Raw genomic sequence first — 22,750 nt, 5'->3', positions numbered from 1 at the left:
TCCTTAGTCATCATTGTCGAGTTTTGAAACATATCATATAATAAATTTGAATGGCACAATTTTATACAAATGTTTAATAGATTCAAGCAATCATATGAATGTTTAATATACAACATAATAATGAGTAAAATTAGCTGTGAACTTGAAAAAGAAAAACACATAAACTTTACTTTTTTCTCAGTTTACTAATAGGAAGCTTTTAGATCATGATTGTTTTCAATGAGTCCACATCTATAACATATTTTTCTTATGTTCCTACCTTACTAATCAACTATGTTTGACTATCTTCACTGCATAACATGCTTTCAAATCCTGAACCAGGTCAATACTATCTATAGATAAGATTAAATTTAGGAAAGATAAGAAAATCTCTTTGCCCCTACCTGGTCATGCTCAGAATAATAAAGGGATGTTCAGTAACTAGGAAATAAGATGGAGATTCTAAATACCATGGAAACCTTTCTCTGTATTCCATTTTGCTTATTGATGGAGATGACTGCTTCCCTGATAGCTCAGTTAGCAAAGAATCCACCTGCCATGCAGGAGACCCTGGTTCGATTCCTGAGTTAGGAAGATCTGCTGGAGAAGGAATAGGCTACCCACTGCAGCATTCTTGGGCTTTCCTTGTGGCTCAGCTGGTAAGGAATCCACCCGCAATGTGGGGGGCCTGGGTTCGATCCCTGGGTTGGGAAGATCCCCCGGAGAAGGGAAAGGCTACCCACTCCAATATTCTGGCCTGGAGAATTCCATTGACTGTATAGTCCATGGGGTCACAAAGAGTTGGACACAACTGAGCAGATTTCACTTTCCATCATATTATATTAGGGTGGGATAGGATTGTTGGGACAGGATTTAGATAATTATTGTAAATTTGAAAATTATCAAAATTTCATGGCAGTTTCTATGTGCAATAGACCTTAACTTACAGTTTATGCAATGGCCCAGAGTAAAGATGAATGTTAAGAGGACACCACAACAGCCCAAGATTCCACTAACCAGATTATCTCCTTCTGTCATATTACTAATTTATGTTACCTAAGGGCTTGCAGGGGAAGACCTAAAAGAAAGTGCTGGAGAAGGTAGAGGTTGGACCCTTTCTAACTGATTGACAACGAGTTAGTTCTGAATTTTATTGTGAATATGATTTGGTTACTCTAATTCATCTTTGAGTTGCCCTCTTATCAGCTTTTTATTTATCATTTGGGAAACTCATCTAAAGGGAATTTGTTGTTATTTGAAATGTATGCAGATTTCTGTATATATTTAAGTTATCTGATCACTCAAAAACACTCTTCCCTCTTGTTAAGTAACGAAATGTCATAAGTATTGATGTATTAAACTCACTTCTCCAATAATATGTGAAAAGATAAAACATTCCCCAAACCTAAAAGCATTAAAATGAGTTGATCATGTATCATAAATACAAATGTTTTATCCAACAGTATATTGTTAACAGAAGAGTTGCAAGGAAGTTCTGAGAATGATCAAAGCTCTGAATATACCACTAATAATGAGGACAAGGGAGCAAATTTCAGGGACTTCCCAACATTGCCTGGGGAAGTGCTGAAGAAACTTCCATTGATGATAAAGTGAAATAGAATGTCTCATAAGATGGAGAAGAAATAAGAAAAAACAAAAACAGTTGACATTGAATAACCGAAAAGGCATAAATGTTTTATGTCTAAGATAAAATGAGACCAAAGTGAAGAAAACAGAACTTTACTTTCTAAAAACACTTTCATATCTAATGATAAAGGAATTCGACTTTAGAACATGAAGCAAAAGTCAGAACATTGAATGACAAAAAATAAATGCTTATTCAATTAGCTGTGTAAATAAACACTGATTTGGAAAAATGTCATTAAAGGGAATAGCTGCTTATGCATACACATGATGTTTATTTCTTATAATTCTATAGTGATATAGTAATTCCATTTTTGCTAGATCATTTTTTATGAAAGGAATTTAATAAAGCATTTTATGCTCAGTATTTAAATTTATTTTTCAAAGTACCACGTATAACAAATTTTACTTCTTCACTGACTGTAGTGATTTGAATAGTATTCCACAAAGATATGTTCAAGTCTTAACCTCCACTATATGTGATTGTGATCTTAATTGGAAATAGGATCTTTGTAGATATTAAACCTGTATGCAGGTCAAGAAGCAACAGTTTAACAGGACATGGAACAACAGCCTGGCTCAAAATTGGGAAAGGAGTAAGTCAAGGCTGTATATTGTCACCCTGCTTATTTAACTTATATGCAGAGTACATCATACAAAAATGCTGGGCTGGATGAAGCACAAGCTGTAATCAAGATTGCTGGGAGAAATATCAATAACCTCAGATATGCAGCTACCACTACCCTTATGGCAGAAAGCAAAGAGGAACTAAAGAACTTCTTGATAAAGTTGAAAGAAGAGAGTGAAAAATTGGCTGAAACTCAACATTCAAAAAATTAAGATCATGGAATCCAGTCCCAGCACTTCATGGCAAATAGATGGAGAAACAATGGAAACAGTGACAGACTTATTTTCTTTGGTTCCAAAATCACTGCTGATGGTGACTACAGCCATGAAATTAAAAGACACTTGCTCCTTGGAAGAAAAGCTATGATCAACCTAGACAGCATATTAAAAAACAGAGACACTGCCAACAAAGGTCCATCTAGTCAAAGCTATGGCTTTTCCAGTATGTTTAGATGGATGGATGGATGTGACAGTTGGACCATAAAGAAGGATGAACACCAAATAATTGATGATTTTGAGCTGTGGTGTTGGAGACAACTCTTGAGAGTCCCTTGGACTGCAAGGAGATCAAACCACTGAATCCTAAAGGAAATCAATATCCATTGGAAGGACTGATGCTGAAGCTGAAGCTCCAATACTTTGGTCACCTGATGCAAAGAGCCGACTCACTAGAAATGATGAGGGAAAGATTACTGGGAAAGATTGAAGGCAAGAGGAGAAGGAGAGGATAGAGGATAAGATGGTTTGATAGCATCACCAACTCAATGGATGAGTTTGAGCAAGCTCCAGGAGATGGCACAAGTCAGGGAAGCCTGGCATACTGCAGTCCATGGGGTCGCAAAGAGTCAGACATGACTGAGCGACTGAACAACAGCAACAATTACAGTAAGGATCTGGTGATAAGATCATTCTGGGGTTAGGGGTTCCTATATCCAGTGACTGCTCTCTTTATAAGAGAAAAGAGAGTGAGATTTGAGGCACAAAGACAAAGAGAAAAGGACGCCACATTAAAATCCATGTGAAGACAGAGGCAGAGACTGGAATTATATTACACAGCCACAAGTCAAGGAATGGCAAAGTTTGCCCAGAAGTTAGGAGATAAGCATGAAATAGATTCTCATGAGGGGATCTCCTCCTCTTGAACAGTAAAAAATAAATTAATTAATTAATTAATTCCAACTGTATAAAGCCACAGAGTTTATGACAATTTATTATGGCAGTCCTAGGAAATTGATACTCTAACATATTAAATAATTGCTGATGGCCTTGTATTCTTGTTATTAAATCTTAACGTTAATCACCGCTGAAGTTGTCAGGGACTGTGCATCTCTAGCTTGTATGAAGAAGGTGACAAGTCTTAGATGGTCTTTGGGGTGAGTTTCTTAGTGAAGGCAGACCAAGTCAGACAGTTTTGGTTTTACCCCAACTCTGTCAGTAATTAAATGAAATCTCAGAAATTAAGTCATTTGACTAAGATTATTAAGCATGTAATATTAAAATTGCAAAAGTCCCACTACATGTCTCCATGAAACAAGTTTCCCTCTCCACTAATGACACACACACACATACATATAAACATCCCTTACCAAGCACCTTAATACGAACTACTAGCTTGATTAAGTATTTTACAGCCTTTGCCTATGTGTAAAGTAAAAAAGAAAAGTTATTAATAAGGTGAGTCTTTTTTTAAGACTTTTTATTACTTAGTGAATATATATATATACACACAAACTGATTATGCTTCTCTTATCAGAAGTATGAAGTAGAATATAAAATTTTCAAAATTAGTTTTTATAAAATATGTCAATTACATAAGAAAATTTATAACAAATAATATATGAGGAACAGAAAGAAGACCCTAACATATTTTTAGTTAGATTAAACCAAAATAACATAAATGGAGAAAAATGTTATGTTCATGGACCATAAAGAGATTCAATATTGAAAAGATGTCAATTATATAAGTTCGATTTGTAGGTTCAATGTAATCCCAATCAAAATTCCAACAGTCTTCTGTGTGTGTATGTGTGTGTGTGTGCGCGCAACACAGAGAGAGAGAGAAATTTCAAGTAATTTTAACATTTATATGGAAATACAAAATGCCAAAAATAGCCAAGAGAGTCTTCTGGGAGAAAAAAAGAAGGAAATTTTGTTCTACCAGATGTTAAGACTTATTGTAAAATTACTATAGCTAAGAGAGTTTAGTATTTGTTTAATTTTTGTATGGACCAATGTAATATTATTAGAAAATTCTGAACAAATCTGTATCTTTAAAGACACTATTTATGATAAAGATGGTACTGGTGATATAGAATAGCAAAGAAAAGATAGTTATTGTAATAAATGGTATTGGCTCAATTACTTTTCCATGTGGGAATAAAAAATAAAATTTGACTTTCATTTAACTCTATGCACAGAAGTCAGTAGTGGATTGTAGACCTAATTTGAAAGGTGCAACATTATACTTCCAAAAGACAGTGAAAGTTGCTCAGTTTTGTCTGACTCTTTGCAACCCCATGGACTGTAGCGTGCCAGGCTCCTCTGTCTTTGTAATTCTCCAGGCAAGATTAATGGAGTGCGTAGTCACTCCCTTCCCCAGGGAATCTTCTCAACCCAGGGATCAAACCCATATCTTGCATTGAAAGCAGATTCTTTACCTTCTGAGCCACCAGGGAAGCCCAAAAGACCGTATTAGGAGACTATGTTTATGGTCTTGAAGAGTAGGGAAATAACTATTAAATGGTAAGCAAAAGATTGATAAAATACATTGAATGAAAAACTTAATCAGAAGACACCATCAAAAGATTCAAAGACAATCTAGAGAATGGAAGAATATATCCATAACATAACATTCAAAATATGTAAGTACAAAAATGACACAATCTGAGTGACTTGAATGATACTTCATACACAGAAATAATAAACATATACAAATGGGCTTCAACCTCAATAGGAATCAAAGAACTACAATGGAGAATTATAATAGGATGTCACCCTACACCCATCAGAACGACTGCTGTAAGACTCACAAGGCCTAGAGTTGGAGAGGATATGGGAAACCTGAGACTCATATACTGTTCTCGGTATTGTACATTGATAGAGTGTCTTTTGAAAACTGTCAGATATTATCTTCTAAAGTTAACCAAATACATCCCCTAAACTCCATATAGACCTATCTGAAATACATATGCCCCAAAGTCACATACAAGAATATTTACAGGAGATGTGTACAAGAATGTTCAGTTTTATTTGCAACAAAAAAAAGCTGGAGAAAACTCAAATTTCCATCTGCACTAAAGGTGCTTAATAGTATATTCATACAATATTCCTCTGTATTTCAATGTATACTCCAAGGAAAATACTGAGATATAGCTACATGCAATAACATGGATGAATCACTTAAAAATAATACTGAGCAAAAAAATCAGACACAAAAAAGCAACGCATGCATGATTCTAGTCATATCAAGTTAAAAAACATGTACAACTATAGAGTGTTAGAAGTAATGGCAAAGTATCTACCTTTAGAGAAGCAGAAGAGGTCCAAGTATGAAGCAGAGCTTCTAGACTACTGTCAATGCCCTACATTTTGACCAACATGGTGGATACATGGTATTCTCTGTGTAGTAATTCATGGAGCTAAATGTTTATTGGCATTTTTCTACATGTGCATTATAATTAAATACAAATATAGAAGACTGAAAAAATATGTAAGGTAAATACAAAGCAAAGAAAACCAGTATGACTTTCTTAACATCAGACAAAATATATTTTGAGGCAAATGGAATAACTAGAGAGGAGGAGGAGATACTTGTCTTTGTCTGTGTTACATTTGAAATATTTATTATACCTTCAAATAGAAATGTTGAGGAGCCAGCCAAATATAAGAGTGCAAAATTTATGGCAGAAACTAGTACAGGAACTAGATTCTGACTTGAGTTTCTATATCAGCATGTAGAAAGTATTCCCAGCCATGGGACCAGATGAGGTCATCCAGGTGGAGACATTATCAGTGCAAAAGAAGTCCAATGACAGAGTTGTGGAGTATTGGTTGTTAAAGAAAGATGAAACAAATGAGGTAAAATTATCCAAATTTCATGTTAATTAGCACTTAGAGTATGAATTTATCCCAAGTGTTATTAACATTTCCACTTATACAATTTTTAATACACTCTTCAGACTTGCATTTGGAGGGCAATTTAATATTCCAGGTTCCAGTGCCTATACCATGTGGAGGTTGGGATTTTTCCTCTCACTCCTCCCTGGTCCTACAGTCAGCTGAATGCCAGGAACGTACACTGTTCTCAGAATCTCTGTTCTGTCCCTACCCAAATGCAGTCATTATCGGACCTCAAGTTCCTTAGAAACCATATCCACACTCAGTACCTACCCCTTTTCCCACATGCCTTGGAAAGGATGTGTGTCCTATGTATCATGTTTCAAAGCCATGCATAAATACCAAGTTGGGATGAATACCAGCACTCCCAAACCTCATCTATGCCACATGTAACAAGATAGCTGCAAGGTGTCCGTATTTTGAGTAAGCTTATATTTAAGTCCTTGAGTCAGAAGGCAAAGGTGTGCAATGACTTTTTATCTGTTTCTAGTCATCTTTGATCTTCTGAGGAAAGCCTAGGTAGATACTTTGTTTGCCAGATTCCCTGACATTATTTTTAATGAGATTCCTACTGGATTACAGATTAAAAAGATTTTATAAATACTTAAGACTTTGATCTTTATCCTTATTCTTGCCCATGCTAATTGACTGCTTCTTAAATTCTGTTTCATATTTTTTCCCACTTGAAATTGTCCTGGACTTCATTTCTAGCAAGTGCCGTCAAGTAGGACTTAGCAAACAGAGGCCTTTTGTTTGTATCACATCTGATTCCTCACTCAGAAGGGGGGTAAGCACAAGTTAAATGTAATTTATAGGTTAAATAAGGAGGAACAACTACCAAATTGAGAAGATGAACAGTACTGCCTTTTATGGAAGAAACTGTACACATTGTCCCTTTGATCCATTTTTGATCTCGCAAATATACAACAGATAGAAAATGCTTTACCAATCATTGAGACAAAGGAAAGTTGATCATGCCAAAAGGATACATGACTAGGTCCTTGTGATCTAATGGAGATGCAAGACCTGATGTAAGTCTAGGTCCTCCTATCAATTAGCTCCATGACCTTAGGCTGGCAGCACAGCCTCCTTGAGTCACAAACAAAGAAACGACTCTAAAGATAACTTCAAAAGAGTTTGGGGTTGTGAGCACTGGATATCATGATATATAAAAATGATTTCAGAAGCCATAAATAGTGTTAAAATATTGTTAATCGTGATTAACTTGATTATACTTACCATTTCTGGACAACATGTAGGCATCATCTTAACTAAGTAATATATCTAAGCCTCCCAAGAGAAGTCTAAATAATTATAGTGAATATCTATCATTTTTTTTCTCTCCCACATCTTTTAACACCTTTCCTTCTAATTATCCTTCAGTGTTCCTCCAGAGGACTATCCTCTTTCCCCAAGTTCTCCTCCTGAAGTTGACTTTACATAAGCTTAATCACTTGGCTGTACAGAATGTCTCCAGAATGAGCTTGTGACTACATCACCACCAGAGGGATACAATTTTGAATGGAAAGCCAAACTGAGACTTTCCTCTTTTCCCACCACATGAGAACTTGAAAGTCAGTTATCAGAGAAACAATTGGGAACTCACTCAAAGTCAGACAGGAAAACAGAACTTACCCAGAAGAAGCAGCAATGATGGATGGATTCTGGGATATAGCATGAACTCTGAATTCTGAATCAAGTTGCTCCTGAATCTGCCACTTACATCAGAAGGATTCCTAATGGATAGAGATGGATAGAGGTTATATCAATATCCTGTTACAGTAAGAAGAACCTGTAGCTCAGAAATGTCAAATAATGTTTCTGAATGCCATCTGTGTATGTGTAATATATATATATATATATATATATACACACATACATACACATATATGTAAGTGTGTGAAGATCTGGTTACTGCAACAGAGCTGGAATTTGAATTCCAGAGTCTATTTTGAGCTCTCTACCTACAAATTGTTAATTTTGCTGTTGTTTAGTTGCTAAGTCGTGTCCGATTCTTCGCAACCCCATGTGTTGGTCCATAAATATCTGTGTGTGAGTATGTGTGTGGGTTAACTGTGTATTCAATACTGAAAATCAGTTTTGTTGTGATCACAGAATTTAAATAATCTTTATCACTTTGGGAATATTCTCCAAGGAGAAGAATGCTAGAAATAAATTGAATTTTTTTTCTTTTTAATAAAACAAATCTCTTCAAACACATACAGTGTTTATTTACATGATATTTACCAGAAATTTAATACAAGACTTTAAAGGACGTGAGTTCTAAGATATAATGCTATGTGCTAAAAATATATCTGCAGTTTCATATTTATATGTAAATATATACATACCTTCAAATAGTCATTTATGGCACACTAAGAATATATATTGAATTGTATCATATTTAAATTTAAGATATAAGAAATCTGTTGCTTGTTAAACATTATGAGCTTCTTTTTTTGAGAGTTCTAGAAAGTTCTTTCTTTCTAAATGCTTGAGGCCAGATCTGACCAATGTTGCACATTTAAATCCTCTAAAATGTTGAATGCAATTTTACAGTATTTCAGTAAAAAGTGGCAAGTCTTGAGTCCATCAGGACTTGCATTGATTGTGATTTACAGATTACTAATGCAAGAGCTTTCTCTGTGAATCTGTTCACTGTCTCCAGGTGAGACATAATTACCTGGGAATTAACAACAATACTGTCTAACTTACCATAACTTTCAGAATGACACAATGATACTGTGAGGTAATAAAAAGCAGCAGGACAATGAAATCACCAGATGTTTTTGACTTATCTAAATGTACAGGTATCATACAGGGAAGGTCCTTTGTGGACCATGAGATACACAACCTTCTGTGTCCAAACTACACTTCCATATCAGGTAACACTCCCAAATCTCTACAGGAGCAAGCTCTGGCATTTAAAAGAGTGCTTTTTAAAAAGCAAGGCTGTGATTGTCAGAGCTATTGAAGGTTGTTCTTCTCAGGATCATAAGTCAATAATCTGAAGAGAGGTTTTTATTTTAGATGTTGGGTGTCAATTGTTTCTGTCAACATTATATTTGCCAGGAAAATCTGTCAGGTAGATATGATAATGTGACAGCTCTAAGCATTGTCTTATGTGTCAAAAAAAATAAAAAGGTATGGGCCGAATAGCAGTATTGTATCCTCAGAAAATAGAGAAAAAGGAGAAAAACAGAGGAGAAAAACTTAATGCCTGTAGGATTAATTCTCTTTGCACAATAAAACACATTTGATATTATTCAATTGTTCAAAGGAGCATGAGAAGTACAAGAAAAGCTCTAAAATACACTACCCTCATGCTAGTGGGTAAACACTGGTTGCTACTGAAAACAGTAGAAAGTAACAGATGTTTCCTCTAGTCTCTGACCTTGTAAAAATGAGTGTACAACAGAAGCCCAGGATGCTACTTGCTGTGTATACTTAGACAAAAAATATGGAGGAATGAAGAGCATCTGAAATGCTTTCACCTACAGTTTTTGGTAGAGCTGTTGAGGCTTCAGGTGACAATGAAGCCTGGTGTGCTGCAGTTCATGGGGTCACAAAGAGTAGGACATGACTGAGTGACTGAACAACAACAGAATACCTAAGTAACAGAGACATTAATTATTTCACCTTGAAGAAGTATGAAAAAGTCAGTTGTGGGATTGGTCCAACAATATCCTGCTTTGTTCTCATTGAATGTTTATCATGGGCTTGTATCAGAGTCACACTAGAGATACCACAACTCCAGAATCATATCATCACACCAGTGATCTCAACGCAGAGGAAGTGGCAGGAACAGGAATGAGGAATTTACTTTCATCAAAGGGAAACCTTTTAATGAAATACAAAAAAATTGCCATTCACATTCTATTGGTCATAACTGTGTCACTGGGCAACTTGAATTAGGTAGGAGGCTGGAAAATGAATATCAACAAGGTCACACTTGACTTGCCTAAGTATTATTCAGTCTATTCTGCTGGACATATATCTGCACTAAAAAAGAGCAGGGATCTGTGAGCAAAAGTGGAGGGGAAAATGGCAATTGGAGAGGCAATAACAGTCTGTGATAGCTACCAAGGAGCTACTAAACTACTACTTTCTCACATCTCATTTCATGGAATTGGTATAAACTCTCAACTTTGGACATTTGAAAGAAAAGATGAGAATAAGAATGTGTGCATCATCCCTTTTTCTTAACTAATTCACATCACATTTTTTCCTGATAAATTTGCATATAAAATACCACAGAGGGTTGAATGGTGATTCCCCAAATAATATGCCCACCTTCTAATATCCAGAAACTGTGAGTCTGCCTTTGTTTGAGAAAAAAGAATCTTTGTGAATGTAAAGATTTTGAAACAAGATCATCTTAGATTATCTGCTGCTGCTGCTAAGTCGCTTCAGTCGTGTCTGACTCTGTGCGACCCCATAGACGGCAGCCCACCAGGCTCCCCCGTCCCTGGGATTCTCTAGGCAAGAACACTGGAGTGGGTTGCCATTTCCTTCTCCAATGCATGAAAGTGAAAAGTGAAAGCAAGGACGCTAAGTCGAGTCCGAGTCTTAGCGACCCCATGGACTGCAGCCTACCAGGCTACTCCATCCATGGGATTTTCCAGGCAAGAGTACTGGAGTGGGTTGCCGTTGCCTTCTCCTAGATTATCTAGGTGAGCCCTAAAGCTAGGAACATTTATTCTATGAAAGAGACAAAGAGGGGATGGGACAGAAGGGGAGGAGGCAATATGACCCAGAGGCAGAGATTAGAGCAATACAGTCACAAGTCAAGAAGCATTTGGAGACACGAGAAGCTGGAAAAGTCAAGGAAAGCAATCTTCCTTAGAGCCTTCAGACAAAGCACAGTCCTGCTGACACTTTTCTTTCAGACTTCGGGACTCCATAACTGTGAGAGGACAAATTTCTGTTGTTTTCAGTCAGTCCTTTCCTCCTTCCTTTCTTCATTGCTTTTCCCTCCCTTCCTCTCTCCCTTTCCCTCTCTCTCTCTCTCATGTTCTCCCTCTCTCTTCTCTCCTACTTCTCCCTTTTTTTGTACTGGTACTAGAGTCTGTATTAAACAATCTATAATATTTAAGTCTGGAAGAACTGTCAGCAAATATGTGGTTCCCATGGACTATACAGTCCATGGTATTCTCCATGCCAGAATACTGGAGTGGGTAGCCTTTCTCTTCTCCAGGGGATCTTATCAATCCAGGAATCGAACTGGGGTCTCCTGCATTGCAAGCGGATTCTTTACCAACTGAGCTATCAAGGAAGCCCCAGTGGCTTTATATATGGGTTAATTTTGCTGTCTTTTTACTTGTTACAGTCTTTAGTATTTTTTTATTTAGTTTTGATATAGGTAATATGAATATATGTAATATGAATACTTTACATATGAAGGTATGTAATCTAAGAATTTACTTAAGTGCTCAAATTCATTACTGTAAGGCTTTTCCTCTTTTTTCAAAATTTCTTAAATCTTTGTTGTATCTGTAATTATGTCTCCTTGTCATGTGCAAGAGTAGACAGCTATTTTTTGTTTTTGTTTTTTAGTTATTTTTTTCAATTGAAGGATAATTGTTTTACAGAATTGTGTTGGTTTCTGCCTAACATTGACATGAATCAGCCATAGGTATATCTATGTCCCCTCCCTCTTGAATCTCCCTTCCACATCCTTTCATATCTGACCCCTCTAGATAGTTACGGGTCGGTTTGAATTCTCAGAGTCACACAGCAAATTCCCATTGGCTATCTATTTTACATATGGTATTGTAAGTTTCCATGTTACTCTCTCCATACATCCCACCCTCTCTTTCCTCCCCCCGCCAACCCCACCCATTGTCCATAAGTCTGTTCACTATGTCTGTGTCTCCATCACTGCCCTGCAAATAATTTCATCGGTGCCATCGTTCTAGATTACATATATATGTATTAGCATACGATATTTGTTTTTCTCTTTCTAACTTACTTCACTCTTTATAATAGGCTCTAGGTTAATTCACCTCATTGGAACAGACTCAAATGCATTGTTCTTTATGGCTGAGTAATATTCCATTGTATGTATGTATCACAGCTTCTTTATCCATTCATTTGTTGATGGACATCTAGATTGCCTCCATGTTCTAGCTATTGTAAATAGTGCTGCAATGAACATTGGGGAGCATGTATCTTTTTCAGTTTTGGTTTCCCCATGATATAAGTCTAGTAATGGGAATGTTGGGTCATATGGTGGTTTTAGTCCTTGTTCTGTAAGGAATCTCCATTCTATCTTTCACAGTGGCTGTATCAATTTACATTTCCACCAAAAGTGCAAGAGGGTTCCCTTTTCTCCACACCTTCTCTAGCATTTATCATTTGTTGGCTTTTGATGATGGCCCATTCTGACTGGTGTGATTTGCATCTCTCTAATAATAAGAGATGCTGAGCATCTTTCCATGTGTTTGTTAGCCATCTGTATGTCTTAAAAGTAGACTGCCATTTTTTTTAATTGATCTTAGCAGAGGTTTGTGTAACTTTTATTCAGTTCAGCCGGTGTGATTTGCATCTCTCTAATAATAAGAGATGCTGAGCATCTTTCCATGTGTTTGTTAGCCATCTGTATGTCTTAAAAGTAGACTGCCATTTTTTTTAATTGATCTTAGCAGAGGTTTGTGTAACTTTTATTCAGTTCAGCCGCTTAGCCATGTCTGACTCCTTGCGACCACATGAACCGCAGCACCCCAGGCCCCCCTGTCCATCACCAACTCCCAGAGTCTACACAAACTCATCTCCATTGAGTCAGTGATGCCATCCAACCATCTCATCCTCTGTCGTCCCCTTCTCCTCCTGCCCTCAATCTTTCCCAGCATCAAGGTCTTTTCCAATGAGTCAGACCTTCGCATCAGGTGGCCAAAGTATTGGAGTTTCAGCTTCAACATCAATCCTTCCAATGAACACCCAGGACTGATCTCCTTTAGGACGGACTGGTTGGATCTCCTTGCAGTCCAAGGGACTCTCAAGAGTCTTCTCCAACACCATAGTTCAAAAGCATCAATTCTTCGGTGCTCAACTTTCTTTATAGTCCAACTCTCACATCCATACATGACTACTGGAAAAACCATAGCCTTGACTAGATGGACCTTTGTTGGCAAAGTAATGTCTCTGCTTTTTAATATGCTGTCTAGGTTGGTCATAACTTTCCTTCCAAAGAGTAAGTGTCTTTTAATTTCATGGCTGCAATCACCATCTGCAGTGATTTTGGAGCCCAAGAAAATAAAGTCTGTCACTGTTTCCCTATCTATTTGCCATGACATGATGGGACCAGATACCACGATCTTAGTTTTCTGAATGTTGAGCTTTAAGCCCACCTTTTCATTCTCCTCTCTCACTTTCATCAAGAGGCTCTTCAGTTCTTCACTTTCTGCCACAAGGGTGGTATCATCTGCATATTCGAGGTTATTAGCCTTTTGAAAAAACAATATTTGGCTTCTTGATCCTATGTACTGTGTTTTTATTTTTCTTTCAATTGTTTTATTCTTATTCTTATTATTTCTTGCCAACCACTTTATTTAGATGTATATGTTGTTCTTTTAGGAACTTTTTATTTTGCTGATTAACTTTTATCCTTTATTCTTTAATTTGACAACTTGGATTCTATAAATCTTCTTCAAATTACTGCATGTTCTGTAATGATATTTTGGTTTGCAGTATTTTTATTATCATTAAGTTCTACAAGATTGTAACACTGTATTATGATTTATTATCTGACTTATTAATTCATTATTTGGAAGATTTTTGTTTTTGTATGTAATAAATGTGCCAAAATACACAAGTAGACTGTGAGACTTGTCAGTTTTGCCCTCAAATTATGTCATTATTTGTTTATTATATTTGAGGTTATTCTATAGAACATTATACATTTATAATCACTATATCTTCATTGGGAATCAAACTTCTATTATATGAGTCCTTATTATATATATATAGTGAGTTCTTCTCAAGTTCTGGGAATATTTCCTAGTTTTATATTCTAGTTGTACCATTTAATATCTGTAAGATTTTGGTAAGCCTATTTAAACATTTTGTTAATAATAACTGGTTAAAAAAATAATAATAGGAAATAGGAATGAACATGTAAAATTGCCAAGATTAAGCCTGAGACAAAGTAAACATTACATAAACATTTATCATTATGATGATAATAATAATGATTGACATGGCTTATGACGAAAAATATCACTTTAACCTTTCAGTATGTGTTTTATATGTAGTACATAGCTGATTTTTGTTTTGCTGTTCACTGTCAATCAATTTTCCAGCTAATACATTTAACCCATCACATTGATTTGAATATTGATCTATTCTGGCTTGTTTCTACCATCTTTGTAGTTTCTCATTTTTTGTTTAATAATTTTTCCAGCACTCTTCCTCTCCCACTTCCTGCATTTGAGGATTAATTGCTTGTTTGTTTCCTATTCAATCTATTTTGCTAACTTTGCTATTTAATCTCTATTATTTGCTATTCAATTTCTATTATTCTACTCCTATTATTATTATAATTTTTCTATTCTAGTTCTATTATTTAAATAAGTTGCTGAAATACCATAAAGTAAAAAGAAAAATAAATTAACATCTTAACTCTTAACTCTTAAAACTATAATGACCTGACAATATATTATCTCACATTAACACCTTCTGATTTATACATTTTTCAAAATTTTAATGTTACAGATTAGCTAATATTGCATGTCATTTGATAAAATAATGTATTTTCCTTTACATTTGCTTATAAATATCCATTTCCCTGGATCAGCACTTCTTCCTAGAATTCAGTCTTTTCTCTAAGATCATCTTCTTTCTGAAGTTTAAACTTTAGCAAATACTTATTTTTCCTATGGTTTTAAATTTTCTCAGTTGATATTAAATGTCTTTATTTTTCTTCTTGAAATGTAACTTTTTTAAATCTGTGTATGTTGGCAGACATTTTTTTTCTCAGCACTTTAAATAAATAAATATATATATATTTGCTGTCTCTGGCTTGTATCAGTTCAGTTCAGTCGCTCAGTCATGTCCGACTCGTTGCGACCCCATGAATCGCAGCACACCAGGCCTCCCTGTCCATCACCAACTCCCGGAGTCTACCCAAACCCATGCCCATTGAGTTGGTGATGCCATCCAAGCATCTCATCCTCTGTCGTCCCCTTCTCCTCCTGCCCGCAATCCTACCCAGCATTAGGGTCTTTTCAAATGAGTCAAGTCTTCGCATGAGGTGGCCAAAGTATTGGAGGTTCAGCTTCAACATCAGACCTTCCAATGAACACCCAGGATTGATCTCTTTTAGGATGGATTGATTGGATCTCCTTGCAGTCCAAGGGACTCTCAAGAGTCTTCTCCAACACCACAGTTCAAAAGCATCAATTCTGTGGCGCTCAGCTTTCTTTACCGTCCAACTCTCACATCCATACATGACCACTGAAAAAACCATAGCCTTGACTAGATGGACTTTTGTTGACAAAGTAATGTCTCTGCTTTTCAATATGCTATCTAGGTTGGCCATAACCTTCCTTCCAAGTAGTAAGCGTCTTTTAATTTCATGGCTGCAATCACAATCAGCAGTGATTTTGGAGCCCAAAAAAATAAAGTCTGACACTGTTTCCACTGTTTCCCCATCTATTTCCCATGAAGTGATGGGACCAGATGCCATGATCTTAGCTTTCTGAACGTTGAGCTTTAAGCCAACTTTTTCACTCTCCTCTTTCACTTTCATCAAGAGGCTCTTTAGTTCTTCTTCACTTTCTGCCATAAGGGTGGTGTCATCCGCATATCTGAGGTTATTGATATTTCTCCCGGCAATCTTGATTCCAGCTTGTGTTTCTTCCAGCCCAGTGTTTCTCATGATGTAATCTGCATATAAGTTAAATAAGCAGGGTGACAATATACAGCCTTGACATACTCCTCTTCCTCTTTGGAACCAGTCTGTTGTTCCATGTCCAGTTCTAACTGTTGCTTCCTGACCTGCATACAGTTTCTCAAGAGACAGGTCAGATGGTCTGGTATTCCCATCTCTTTCAGAATTTTCCAGTTTATTGTGATCCACACAGTCAAAGGCTTTGGCATAGTCAATAAAGCAGAAATAGATGTTTTTCTGGAACCCTCTTGCTTTTTCGATGATCCAGTGGATATAGGCAATTTGATCTCTGGTTCCTCTGCCTTTTCTAAAACCAGCTTGAACATCTGGAAGTTCATGGTTCACGTATTGCTGAAGCCTGGCTTGGAGAATTTTGAGCATTAGTTTACTAGCATGTGAGATGAGGGCAATTGTGCGGTAGTTTGAGCATTCCTTGGCATTGCCTTTCTTTGGGATTGGAACGAAAACTGACCTTTTCCAGTCCTGATGGCTTGTATAGTTATTGTTAAATTTAAGATCTGTGTTATGTATAATAATAACTGTTTCTATTTAGGTAAGTCCTAGACATTAAAAAATTATAAAAATTTTGATGTTTTCTAGATTTCTTGTTAGTAGTCAATTCTCTCATCAGATCTTGAAAATTCTGACATTTTCTACAAAGATAATTTTTTTTTCTCCTCTCTATTTATAGGATGCTGATTGGATATCTTTGAGCTGTTTCATTTTTTTCCTCCAGATTTTTTTTTTTTTCTCTCTCTTAAATTTTTGCTCTCCTTTTCTCTCTGGCTAGATTTTAGTAGGAAATTCCTTTAGGTCTGTCTTCCAGTTATCTAAAATCCCATCTCACCTATGTGTAATCTTTTATCCAGTATTCTTCTTATTTTAAAATATTTTCTTTTTCATTCTTGAGTTGCATTTTATTTATATCTTCCATTTTCAGTGGAATCTTACTTTCTGAAAACCTTTACTGTTTTCTCATTTTGGATTCTATGAAAGCATTTTATATAGAGTATTTTAGGGTTTTGTTCCTTATAAATTCAATATTACAATTCATTGGATATACAAACTTGTGGTCTAATTATGTGTGTTCCCTTCCAATCATGGGCACTGCTCCTTTGTGTATTTTATGGTCTTAAGTAGTAACCTCATATTTGTTTGAGCTGATTGCAGTGAATGCTAACCATCTGTAAAGGAATGCTTTCTTCTAGATGTGCTTTGTGTTTTCTTCTGCCAGAAATCAATGAATGCTGTTTTCTTGGTGCTCCTTGTGTATACGTTGAGGATACTTACCTAAAGAAATAATCTGTTTCAACTGTTTCACCGTGTTTGAAGCCAAAGAGCTAGTTTTTTGAACTCTGCACTGCTTTAGGCATTCTCCTCCTCAGATTAAACCTATCCTATCTTCATGAATCTGCTTTAAGATTTACGATTTTTTTTTGTAGATGTGTGGTAGACAGGGCCAAAAAGTTTTCCTTTATTTTGTGTCAGCCTGGCAATATGGTAATAATATATGTTTTCACTTCCATTCCCAGGGAAGATGTAGATATTTTATTATAAAAGGACTTATCTGATTATCTGATGTGCCATATCATTAGAAGACATCCATACTACCACTTCTCTACTAGTATTTCATGTAAGTGACTTAGGGAAATAATTTTATTTGATAGTCTACCACTCTAAACTAGCAACATAATTCTACTAGTACATTTCCTACACCTACATTTGGATATATTAAAAAAAAAAGCCTATATTTTTGAAGTTAGATATTATGACATTATACATTATGTTATGATAGATCTATTTTTTAAAGTGATATGAGAAAGGAAAGATGATCATTTTCTCAGAATTGGAGACTCAAACTCATGTTAATGCAGGGACAAAATAGCTAATGAGTACAACAGGTCTAGTGCTAACCTGACCTGGATACACCCTTTCTATAGCAGGGAAACCAGTACTCCATTCCAATTAGTTGGTGATATGTGAATGTGGTTCCAGTTTGGACAGTTTTCTGATTATTTTTTAAGATAAACTTTATTTCTAATTTTATTTTAATAATTCCTACTGTTTGTATGCATTAATAGCTCATTTCATGTATTTAAATATCATGTTGAGCAAAGAAAACTAGTTTTACTTAAACTGTAGTCTATGATTTTAAATTTCAGAACTTTGAGGATCCTTAGAAGTCATCTGTGCAACATTTATGTTTCACATATGACATGCTTAAAATTCAGCCATGTTGAAAAATTAGCTGGTGGTGGCAAATCACACCACCATTTAGTCAAATGCCAAAATTGTTTTGAGTATCTTGAAATACTAATTCAGTCCTCTCTCAAAGTTCCAGGATCCAGCTCAGCAGAACAAGTGAAAATAAAGATAACTGCGTAAAAATCTCTATCACTACAGTGTTCCTAAACCTTTCTGCTTGTACCACATAATTTTCTATTTAATTTAAATGGAGCACAACAACCAAGGTGTGTATACATATGTCTGATGCAAAGGTATTATTTAATACGAAACACAGAAATTTTAGTACAGAAGTGTATAAACTTCATATAATCCTAGTGTATCATGTATTACTAACTGACAAATCTTGAGTGAATGGCTTCCATTACTAAAGATTCTTGGGAACTCTAGACATATCTATAAAACACAATTGATTTCATTTCATAAACTCTATCAAGTCATAAGATCAGCAAGATTTCTAAGATTCCTTTAAATTATTTATTGGGATTTGAAATATATACATAGTCCTATTATTTGTGTGACTATATGATCAATATTAACTGCAATTTGTTATAAATAGGACTTGAAAGAACTCATACAACTCAATAACCAAATAACACCCTCAAATCCAATTAAAAATGGGATTGTGATAATATGTGTCAAATTTCAGGGCATTATGCTAACCGAAATGAGCCAAAGATGTGTGCTACATGGTATCACTTATTTTTGGAAACTATCATTTCTGTAATGCAGAAGACTGGGGTTCCATTCCTGGGTCAGGAAGATCCCATGGAAAAGGGAATGGCTACCCACTCCAGTATGCTTGGCTGGAGAATTCCATGGGCCGAGGAGCCTGGTGAGCTGCAGTCCTTGGGGTTGCAAAGAGTCAGACATGACTGAGCGACTGACTTATACACACACACACACACACAGAAGTAGATGTCAGGGTCTGAAGGATGGGGGAAATAAGAAGAAGTTGATATAAGGCTGCAAACTTTTAGCTGTAAGATGAATAAGGTCTGAGGATCTAATGCAAAACATAGTGGCTATAGTTGATAATACTGTATTATGTAACTGATATTTGCTAAGAGAAGAACTTAAATGTTCTCACAAAAATATACATATTGTGATAAATATGTTAATGAACTAGATGATGGGAATCCTTTTACAATTTGTATGTATATAAAATCACTATGATACATAATTTAAATATCTTACAATTTCAATTGTCAATAATACTCAATAGAGCTGAAAAAAATGAATATTCATTAGTTTAACAAGTCAGTCAGCTACAATGGGTAGACATAATAGCAGGCATAAAAAAGGGAGACATCATAATCTGGCGAAAAAATAATAAACCATAATTAGGAACGCAAAGTTCACCTTTTATATTGTTCAAAGATTATGTATCTTGACCATGCCACATTAATGAAACAGATTTCAAATGGCTACATAATGCCATGTGGCTTGAATCATATGCTGAATAGAGCAGCAAACCTCACGTATAGAAAGTGATGAAAAAATATTAGGTAAAATCATGAAATACTCTTTATGAATGTTCTCTCATTTATTTTTTAAAACATGAGGAAGATGCTATTATTTTCCCATTTTACAGACAAGAAAACTAAAGCTCAGACTAATTCATTTGCTAATTGTCCCACTAAGATATAGCAGAGGTGGGTTTCAACCAAATTAGTAATTCCAGAGTCTTTTTTTTTTTTTTTACTACTATGACCTTTGGCTACAGAGTATAATATACTAGATGCTATTTAAATGCCAAATGACTGATGATAAGCAATAAATGATGTCAAAAAAGGGGAAGTATTGATTAATCAAATCTTCACAGAGGAGGTGGAAATTTCCTTAGGAAGGAGAAAAAGAAGTATTTGATTCAATAAGAGTAAAAAGAATCACAAAGCAGGACACTTGGTATGTGTCAGGTTGTATTTTACAGAAATGACCTTGGCAATATTGCCTGTTTAGGAGTTTCCATGCTCTTCCAGAACCTTGACATTCCCTATCAAGAGGTGAATTGTATTTCCCCTCTTCTTGAAACTCACTACATTTTCGCAACTGCTTTAACAAATAAAATAAAAAGAGAAGTAAAACTGTTAGAAGCTTTTCCTTCATATAAGTGTAATGTGGCATGCTAGAGTTCTGCAGAGAAGCAGAACCAATAAGATATATGGATATATAGAAAGAAAGATTTATTTTAAGGATCTGGATCAAATGATTGTGGGGGTTGACAAGTCTGAGGTCTGCAGGTTGGCAAACAGGTTAGAAACACAGGACAAAGTGAAAGTTGCAGTTTTGAGACCAAAGACAGTTTCTAGGCAGAATTCTTTCCTCCTTGGGGTATCTTATTTTTCGCTCTTAAGGTATTCCACTGATTAAATGAGGCCCACCCATGTTAGGGAGAGTCAGCTGCTTTACTGTACTATTGATTAAAGAGTTAGTCACACCTAAAATCTACCTTCACAACAACACCTAGGCCACTGTTTAACCAAACAATTGAGTACCACGGACTAGTTAAGTTGACAAAATTTAAGCAAAACACATGAGCTGAGTAAATATCAAGTCAACACAATTATATAACAAAAATCAATTCAAGACTTACGGCAATCAAAGAATTTGGCTGAATCCAAACTTTTATACATTTGCTTTGGTTATTAGGACTTGAGGTATATCATTTGTATCAATTTTCAGAAGTGTACATATATATGTCCACCTCATAAATCTGATGATATCAGTATTTAAATGATAATCAAGACAATATATCTTACAAAGGATAATTTCATTTAACAAAATATTTCCAAGAAAGGACTGTCATCAGTTCCTAAGACTCCCAGGGAAGTATACTAATAATATTAGGATTTTGTGTTCTTGTCAAAGTTTAAATATGGTTTGCCTTTAGGAAAATCAGTCATTAACAAGAGAGCTTTGGAATGACTGCTGAATCTCTGAGGCAGACTTTTGGCAGATGACACAACTGTGATGAGTGTAGACTGTGTGGCCGTAGATCTGATTTTGTCTAGCTGTGTGATCTTAGGCAAGTCTCTTAACCAGTCTGAGAATAACAGTTCTCATTTTTCAGTTCAGTCAATCAGTAGTGTCTGACTCTTCGAGACACCATGGACCACAGCATGCCAGGCCTCCCTGTTCATCACCAACCCCTGGAGTCTACTCAAACTCATCTCCATTGAGTTGGTGATGCCATCCAACTATCTAATCCTCTGTCGTCCCCTTCTCCTCCTGCCTTCAATCTTGCCCAGCATCAGGGTCTTTTCAAATGAGTCAGCCCTTCGCATCAGGTGGCCAAAGTATTGGAGTTTCAGCTTCAACATCAGTCCTTCCAATGAACACCCAGGACTGATCTCCTTTAGGATGGACTGGTTGGATCTCCTTGCAGTCCAAGGGACTGTCAGGAGTCTTCTCTAACACTACAGTTCAAAAGCATCAACTCTTCAACACTCAGCTTTCTTTATAGTCCAACTCTCACATCCATACATGACCACTGGAAAAACCATAGCTTTGAATAGATGGACTTTTGTTGACAAAGTAATGTCTCTGCTTTTTAATATGCTGTCTAGGTTGGTCATAACATTATTTCCTTCCAAGGAGTAAGTGTCTTTTAATTTCTTGGCTGCAGTCACCATCTGCAGTGATTTTGGAGCCCCCCAAATAAAGTCAGCCACTGTTTCCACTGTTTCCCCATCTATTTCCCATGAAGTGATGGAACCAGATGCCATGATCTTAGTTTTCTGAATGTTGAGCTTTAAGCCAACTTTTTCACTCTCCTCTTTCACTTTCATCAAGAGGCTCTTTATTTCTTCTTCACTTTCTGCCATAAGGGTGGTGTCATCTGCACATCTGAGGTTACTGATATTTCTCCCAGCAATCTTGGTTCCAGCTTGTGCTTCTTTCAGCCCAGCATTTCTCATGATGTACTCTGCATATAAGTTAAATAAGCAGGGTGACGATATACAGCCTTGATGTACTCCTTTTCCTATCTGGAACCAGTCTGTTGTTCCATGTCCAGTTCTAACTGGTGCTTCCTGACCTGCATACAGATTTCTCAAAGTCAGGTCAGGTGGTCTGGTATTCCCATCTCTTTCAGAATTTTCCACAGTTTATTGTTATCCACACAGTCAAAGGCTTTGGTATAGTCAATAAAGCAGAAATAGATGCTTTTCTGGAACTCTCTTCCTTTTTCGATGATCCAGCAGATGTTGGCAATTTGATCCTCTGCCTTTTCTAAAATCTGCTTGAACA

At 36.0% G+C, this 22,750-nt stretch overlaps 2 long non-coding RNA genes across 2 annotated transcripts in view; one reads left to right on the top strand and one right to left on the bottom strand.

Annotated features, from left to right (window-relative positions):
• Positions 1 to 422, bottom strand: part of LOC145511350 (uncharacterized) — a 220,363-nt gene extending 219,941 nt beyond the window's left edge. Inside the window, exon 1 of the long non-coding RNA XR_014057818.1 lies at positions 384 to 422. This is a non-coding gene — a long non-coding RNA (uncharacterized LOC145511350). The remainder of the gene's footprint in view (positions 1 to 383) is intronic.
• A 63-nt stretch (positions 423 to 485) lies between these two features.
• LOC145511347 (uncharacterized) lies at positions 486 to 20,376 on the top strand. Its single transcript, XR_014057816.1, has 3 exons — positions 486 to 638; positions 17,788 to 17,888; positions 18,591 to 20,376. It is a non-coding gene; the product is annotated as an uncharacterized LOC145511347 (long non-coding RNA).
• The last annotated feature ends 2,374 nt before the right edge of the window (positions 20,377 to 22,750 follow it).

This window comes from Giraffa tippelskirchi, chromosome 6 (assembly GCF_054371585.1).
Source record: "Giraffa tippelskirchi isolate mGirTip1 chromosome 6, T2T-mGirTip1v1.2.pri, whole genome shotgun sequence".
Classification (NCBI taxonomy): domain Eukaryota; kingdom Metazoa; phylum Chordata; class Mammalia; order Artiodactyla; family Giraffidae; genus Giraffa; species Giraffa tippelskirchi.
The sequence above is the reverse complement of the archived record's forward strand: the minus strand, read 5'-3'. Positions and strand labels throughout refer to the sequence as shown.